Here is a 6,953-nt window from a genome sequence, read left to right on the forward strand (position 1 = left end):
AGATGGGCATGTTTGCAAGACAACAACCATCTGCACGAACAGTTCGACGACGTTTGCAGCAGCACGGACTATCATCTCGGAGACCGTGGCTGCAGTTACCCTCGACGCTGCATCACAGACAGGAGGGTCTGCGATGGTGTACTAAACGATGAACCTGGGTGCACAAATGGCAAAACGTCATTTTTTCTGATGAATCCAGCATCTTGATGGTCGCATCCGTGCTTGGCGACATCGCGGTGAACGCACATTGGAAGCGTGTCTTGCCATTCCTTACACGTCTCGGTCACCTCTTGTTCGCATTTACGGCACTTTGAACAGTGGACGTTACATTTCAGATGTGTGGCTGTACCCTTCATTCGATCCCTGCGAAACCCTACATTTCAGCGGGATAATGCACGACCGCATGTTGCAGATCCTGTATGGGCCTTTCTGTATACAGAAAATGTTCGACTGCTGCCCTGGCCAGCACATTCTCCAGATCTAAGTCAAAACGTATGGTCAGTGGTGGCCGAGCAAATGGCTCGTCACAATACGCCAGTCACTACTCTTGATGATCTGTGGTATCGTGTTGAAGCTGCATGGGCAGCTGTACCTGTACACCCCATCGAAGCTCTGTTTGACTCAATCCCCAGGCGTATCAAGGCCGTTACTACGTCCAGAGGTGGTTGTTCTGGGCACTGATTTCTCAGGATCTATGCACCCAAATTGCGTGAAAATGTAATCACATGTCAGTTCTAGTATAATATATTTGTGCAATGAATACCCGTTTATCATCTGCATTTCTTCTTGGTGTAGGAATTTTAACAGTCAGAAGTGTAAGTCAACGACTTGATGTCTTATGCATAGTCATACCTGCGCCACTAAGTGTACTAAGCCTGTCAGTATAGACCAACCGTTTTGCACCTGTGTGTCCATACTTCAACACTAACCTGCTACCCAGGGGAAAATAAACATTAATAGCTTGCTTTTACCATGTGGGTTGGGTTGTTTTGGGGGAAGAGACCAAACAGCGAGGTCATCAGTCTCATCGGTTTAGGGAAGGACGGGGAAGGAGGAAGTCGGCCGTGCCCTTTCAAAGGAACCATCCGGGCATTTGCCTGGAGCGATTTTGGTAAATCACGGAAAAATCTGGATGGCCGGACGCGCGATAGAAACGTTGTCCACCCGAATGCGGTCCAGTGTGCTAACCACTGCGCCACCTCGCTCCGTTTTACCACATCTTCCTAGAGGTACTATGCAACATAAAAACATACAACATGTAACAGCTATAATTATTAGTCTGAAAAGGAAATGTATACTGATGTAATATTTTTCACCACACTGTCCTCGGTCACCAATAACAATGTCTGCACTTTTACCCAATGCATCCCACTTTCACTGAAGCGCCAAAGAAAATGATATAAACATGTGTATTTATATACGGAGATACGTAAACAGGTAGAATATGGCGCTGCGATCGGCACCGCCTATGTAAGAGATTTAGCGTCTGGCCCAGTTGTTACATCGATTAATTCTGCTACAATGGCAGGGAATCAGGATTTAAATGAGTTCGAATGTGGTATTATAGTCGGCGCACGAGCGGCGCATCTCCGAGGTAGCAATGAAGTGGGAATGTTCCCATACGACCATTTCACAACTTTATCGTGACTATGAGGAATACAGTAAAACATCAAATCTCCGACACAGCTGCAACCGGAAGAAGATCCTGCAAGAATGGAACCAACGACGACTGAAGAGAATCGTTCAACGTGACAGAAGTGCAACCCTTGCGCAAATTGCTGCAGATTTCAGTGCTGGGCCATCCACAAATATCAGCGTGCGAACCATTCAACGGAACGTCATCGATATGTGATTTCGGAACCGAAGGCCCACTCATGTACCCTTCACGACTGCACAACACAAAGCCTTACTCTTCCCCTGGGCCGTCACCACCGACAATGGACTGTTGATGACTGGAAAATGTTGTCTGTTCGGATAAGTCTCGTTTGAGATTATATCAAGCGGATGGACGTGTACAGGTATGGAGACACCTTCATGAATCCGAGGAACCTGCATGTCAGCAGGGGACTGTTTAGCTGGTGGAGGCTCTGTAATGATGTAGAGCGTGTGCAATTGGATGGGTGTGGGGCCCCTGATACGTCTAGATACGACTCTGACAGGTGTCACGTGCGTAAGCTCATGTCCTATCGCCTGCAAACATTCATGTCCATCGTGCATTCCGACGGATTTTGGCGGCAATGCGACACCCTGCACATCCAGAATTGCTGCAGAGTGGCTCCAGAAACACTCTTCTGAGTGGGAACACTTCCGCTGGCCACCAAACTCCCCAGAAATGTGCATTATTTAGCATATCTGGGATGCCTTGCAGCGTGCTGTTCAGAAGAGATCTCCACCACCTCGTACTTTTAGAGATTTATGGTCAGGCATGCAGGGTTAATAGTGTAAGTTCCCTCTAGCATTACTTCAGACATTAATGGAGTCCATGCCACGTCGTCTTGCGACACCCCTGGGTGCTCGTGGGGGCCCTACACGATATTAAGCAGATGTACTAATTTCTTTGGCTCTTCAGTGTATATTGTCATTTAGTATAGATACCACACAGCGAAAATTACGTAAATGATACGTTTGATGATTATAGTAATTTTACGCAAGTAAGCTCAATGGAAAAAATATTAGTCACTCCACTAAAAGGGCTCGCTGATCGCTTTTGAGTACGACAAAAGATGTAGAAGCGGTACCAGACAGTCAGGTTACACTCCACCTCTGACCTAAGTCACGACAGTTGGTTTTGTGGAATGACTGCATTAAGATGAGACGGGCTGGAACCGTGAATGCATGACAGAAAAGAGCTGTCGTGTTCAGACGTGCTCATTTTTTTTAATTGTTCTCTTTTTGTTCGATTTTGTTCGTTGCATTTGTTCGGTGCGGATGTCCCAGAACACCCGTTCAAGTTCAGTGTTGAGCCGCTGACTCAGTTTTTTTATTACAGAGGGCAGCTAACCCTCTGACCGAACACGCTGAGCTACCGTGCCGGCAAAAAATGTGGAAGGGCTTCACGATTTTGCGTGTCATCCTTGCTCAGGGGGCATGCTAATCTTCTCTGTATCGTTCCAACTTTAGTATATGTACCGCCGAAGCGATTACGTTCGTGGTCACTTCGCCATGGAACTGGGCTTCAGCTCTGCAGTGATGACGTCGCTGACTCTAAGCTCTCCCCCCCCCTCCCTCCCCCACCCCCAACCACTAAAATAATTTGCCACCGCCTTTACTTTTAACACTGGTGCATATATTCATATAATATTAAAGAGCTAACCCAGTTCATGGTGCACCATCCGAGTTCGAGATTGGCTTTCTAACTGCATCCAGGGGCTACAAGACTTTGATTTTCAATATTTCGCGTAATTATCGACCGAATTTATAAGTTAAAAATGCTATTAAAATATACCCTGTAAGAGATATAATCTTATGTTAAAGGTTTAGCACAATAAGGCAAGTATTAGACACTGTGTATACGGGGTGTACGGAAATTCCCGTTACTAACTACCAGGACTTGAAGATCGGAAAGAGTACATAATATTGTGAATAGGAAACTATAACCGCAAACGTACTGTCTCATTTTCAGTTCAGATGCTTCTCATCCGCTTCTGCTTCAGGCACTGAATTAGGTGTTGCACAGTTCAGTTATTGGGTAAGATTCGAAAGAAAACGTAATGAAGCATCCATTTACCAGTTCAACAGATCTGTTTGTACTAACACTTAAACATTACGTGCTTACATTATTCCAAAACAGAAAAGAGCCCAGCATAATGTACGTACACAACGTAATATTTAAGTAATGATACAAATAAAAGTGCATAAGTGATGAAAGGATGTTTCGTTATGTTTCCTATCCAGACAGCAACATTGCGAAGGCAGAATAGTCAGTTACGGCACCGCACTGTCACGTTTCACAAGTCCGATTTCTTTGAAAAATTTTATGAATGCGTTCCCATTAGCAGCAAGTCCTACATTCATTATTCCATCTACTTTACATTTCAGCTTTCATCCCTAAGAAAACTACAGACGTTAGTGGAGACATGTCTGGCTTTTACCGGAACTCTCTCAGATTTCGTAGTTAGTAAATATCCAGTAACGTTGTTTCCATAGAGCTATCAGACGATAGGATTTACCTGATACTTACGCCAGCCCAAAACTACCCCGTTCACGAAGGAGAGACGCATAAATGTCCTGTAGCTGATGCCCTCAGCGCCAGGACGTCCTTAAACCTCATGTTACTATGCGGCACAAATGTCCTTCCGTGCTTACGTCAGTGGACAGAGAATGCGCCTACCCGAAGACTCCAGCGGTGGCGTTGAAACTGTACAGTCGGTGTTAGGACGCGCCGGACCATCCACTTTGCATACAAAGTAAGGCCCTTATCAGCTGAGGCCAGACTGAAGAGGAATTTGTAAGCTGCGCACAAGTAACGTCGCAGAACGGATTTCTCTGCTTTAGAGAAAACACCGGAACTTATACTTTGCACAAAGAGGGACATCTCTAGTTCTCTGTGAAGAAGTATAAAGACGTCGATTACCCGACGATGTTCAAAACCCACAGGAGACTACACGACACAGGAACATTGCACCTCCACATCAAAGCAGAGATCTTTGTAGATAGATTTTAAAAACTGCACTTACACATTCACTGCGCTTTTTTATTTTTCTCAGGGGAATATTGTTCCGGAATTAAATTAAAAATGGTCCTCATCTCAAGGTGCCGAATTTTTCAGGATGTTTCTCTTCGTTGTAAGACAAATTTCGGAACTGGTACTTAGCTTAAACGATAGTCGCGTACGTCTTTCTCTGTCAGAGACAGACACTGTTTAACTCTCCTACAGGATGATACACTGAGACGAAAATATGGAAGGACAGAATTTCATGTGCTGAAATTGAGGTTGGTAGAACAGAGCATTGGATTAGATTGACAGGAATGACGAGAGCAACTGCTCCTAGCCCTGCTCTAGGAAATCCCCAGCATTCATCTGAAGCAGTTCACTGAAAATTTATATCTGACTGGCTGCTAGCGATTTACAAAAAGGTCCTCCACGTGTGAGGTGAGTGTACTAGCCATTGCGCAATCTCGTTCGATAATCTTGATTCAGATAAAGTATTTTCTGTGTGCTACCATATTAAGACGCAAATTGGAAAAACTAATGTCTTCAGACAGACTTTGGTCCCTCCGAGAAGGCTGCGGCATTAGTGACCACGCAACGTTGATCACTGTCAACGACGATGCCGTAATCTTGTAGGAGAGAGGAGAGTTAACTGTTTCTGTCTATGACAGCGAAAGACGTACGCGACTATCGTACCAAGAGAGTACAAAACAGTAACGTGTAAATTTAAATTTCTAGTCACACAAGGAATGTCGTAATAACAGCTGTCACTAAACAAATTTCCAAAATGAAATAATCACTATAAAGGAATCTGCTAAGGTTAAAGTTCCCCAACACTGTGATAGACTGTACGCAAAAGAAAATAAAGTCGGATACATCTAATGCAGAAAAGAAAGCTCTACTAAAAACCATTTTAATCAGAATACCTTTCATAGGCAACATCTTACAGGAAACAGGAACTATTATCGGAACACACGATACCATTACTGCTCTTAAAAGATAAATACACTCCTGGAAATGAAAAAAAGAACACATTGACACCGGTGTGTCAGACCCACCATACTTGCTCCGGACACTGCGAGAGGGCTGTACAAGCAATGATCACACGCACGGCACAGCGGACACACCAGGAACCGCGGTGTTGGTCGTCGAATGGCGCTAGCTGCGCAGCATTTGTGCACCGCCGCCGTCAGTGTCAGCCAGTTTGCCGTGGCATACGGAGCTCCATCGCAGTCTTTAACACTGGTAGCATGCCGCGACAACGTGGACGTGAACCGTATGTGCAGTTGACGGACTTTGAGCGAGGGCGTATAGCGGCCATGCGGAAGGCCGGGTGGACGTACCGCCGAATTGCTCAACACGTGGGGCGTGAGGTCTCCATAGTACATCGATGTTGTCGCCAGTGGTCGGCGGAAGGTGCACGTGCCCATCGACCTGGGACCGGACCGCAGCGACACACGGATGCACGCCAAGACCGTAGGATCCTACGCAGTGCCGTAGGGGACCGCACCGCCACTTCCCAGCAAATTAGGGACACTGTTGCTCCTGGGGTATCGGCGAGGACCATTCGCAACCGTCTCCATGAAGCTGGGCTACGGTCCCGCACACCGTTAGGCCGTCTTCCGCTCACGCCACAACATCGTGCAGCCCGCCTCCAGTAGCGTCGCGACAGGCGTGAATGGAGGGACGAATGGAGACGTGTCGTCTTCAGCGATGAGAGTCGCTTCTGCCTTGGTGCCAGTGATGGTCGTATGAGTGTTTGGCGCCGTGCAGGTGAGCGCCACAATAAGGACTGCATACGACCGAGGCACATAGGGCCAACACCCGGCATCATGGTGTGGGGAGCGATCTCCTACACTGGCCGTACACCTCTGGTGATCGTCGAGGGGACACTGAATAGTGCACGGTACATCCAAACCGTCATCGAACCCATCGTTCTACCATTCCCAGACCGGCAAGGGAACTTGCTGTTCCAACAGGATAATGCAGGTCCGCATGTATCCCGTGTCACCCAACGTGCTCTAGAATGTGTAACTCAACTACCCTGGCCAGCAGGATCTCCGGATCTGTCCCCCACTGAGCATGTTTGGGACTGGATGAAGCGTCGTCTCACGCGTTCTGCACGTCCAGCACGAACGCTGGTCCAACTGAGGCGCCAGGTGGAAATGGCATGGCAAGCCGTTCCACAGGACTACATCCAGCAACTCTACGATCGTCTCCATGGGAGAATAGCAGCCTGGATTGCTGCGAAAGGTGAATATACACTGTACTAGTGCCGACATTGTGCATGCTCTGTTGCCTG

The 6,953-nt window shown here is 47.0% G+C and overlaps 1 non-coding gene across 1 annotated transcript; it reads right to left on the reverse strand.

The window, feature by feature from the left end:
* Positions 1 to 3,036: 3,036 nt before the first annotated feature.
* Positions 3,037 to 3,144, reverse strand: LOC126285651 (U6 spliceosomal RNA). The gene has a single exon (XR_007551664.1). It is a non-coding gene; the product is annotated as a U6 spliceosomal RNA (small nuclear RNA).
* Positions 3,145 to 6,953: the final 3,809 nt, after the last annotated feature.

The sequence above is a fragment of the Schistocerca gregaria genome, chromosome 8 (genome assembly GCF_023897955.1).
Source record: "Schistocerca gregaria isolate iqSchGreg1 chromosome 8, iqSchGreg1.2, whole genome shotgun sequence".
Taxonomy (NCBI): Eukaryota; Metazoa; Arthropoda; class Insecta; order Orthoptera; family Acrididae; genus Schistocerca; species Schistocerca gregaria.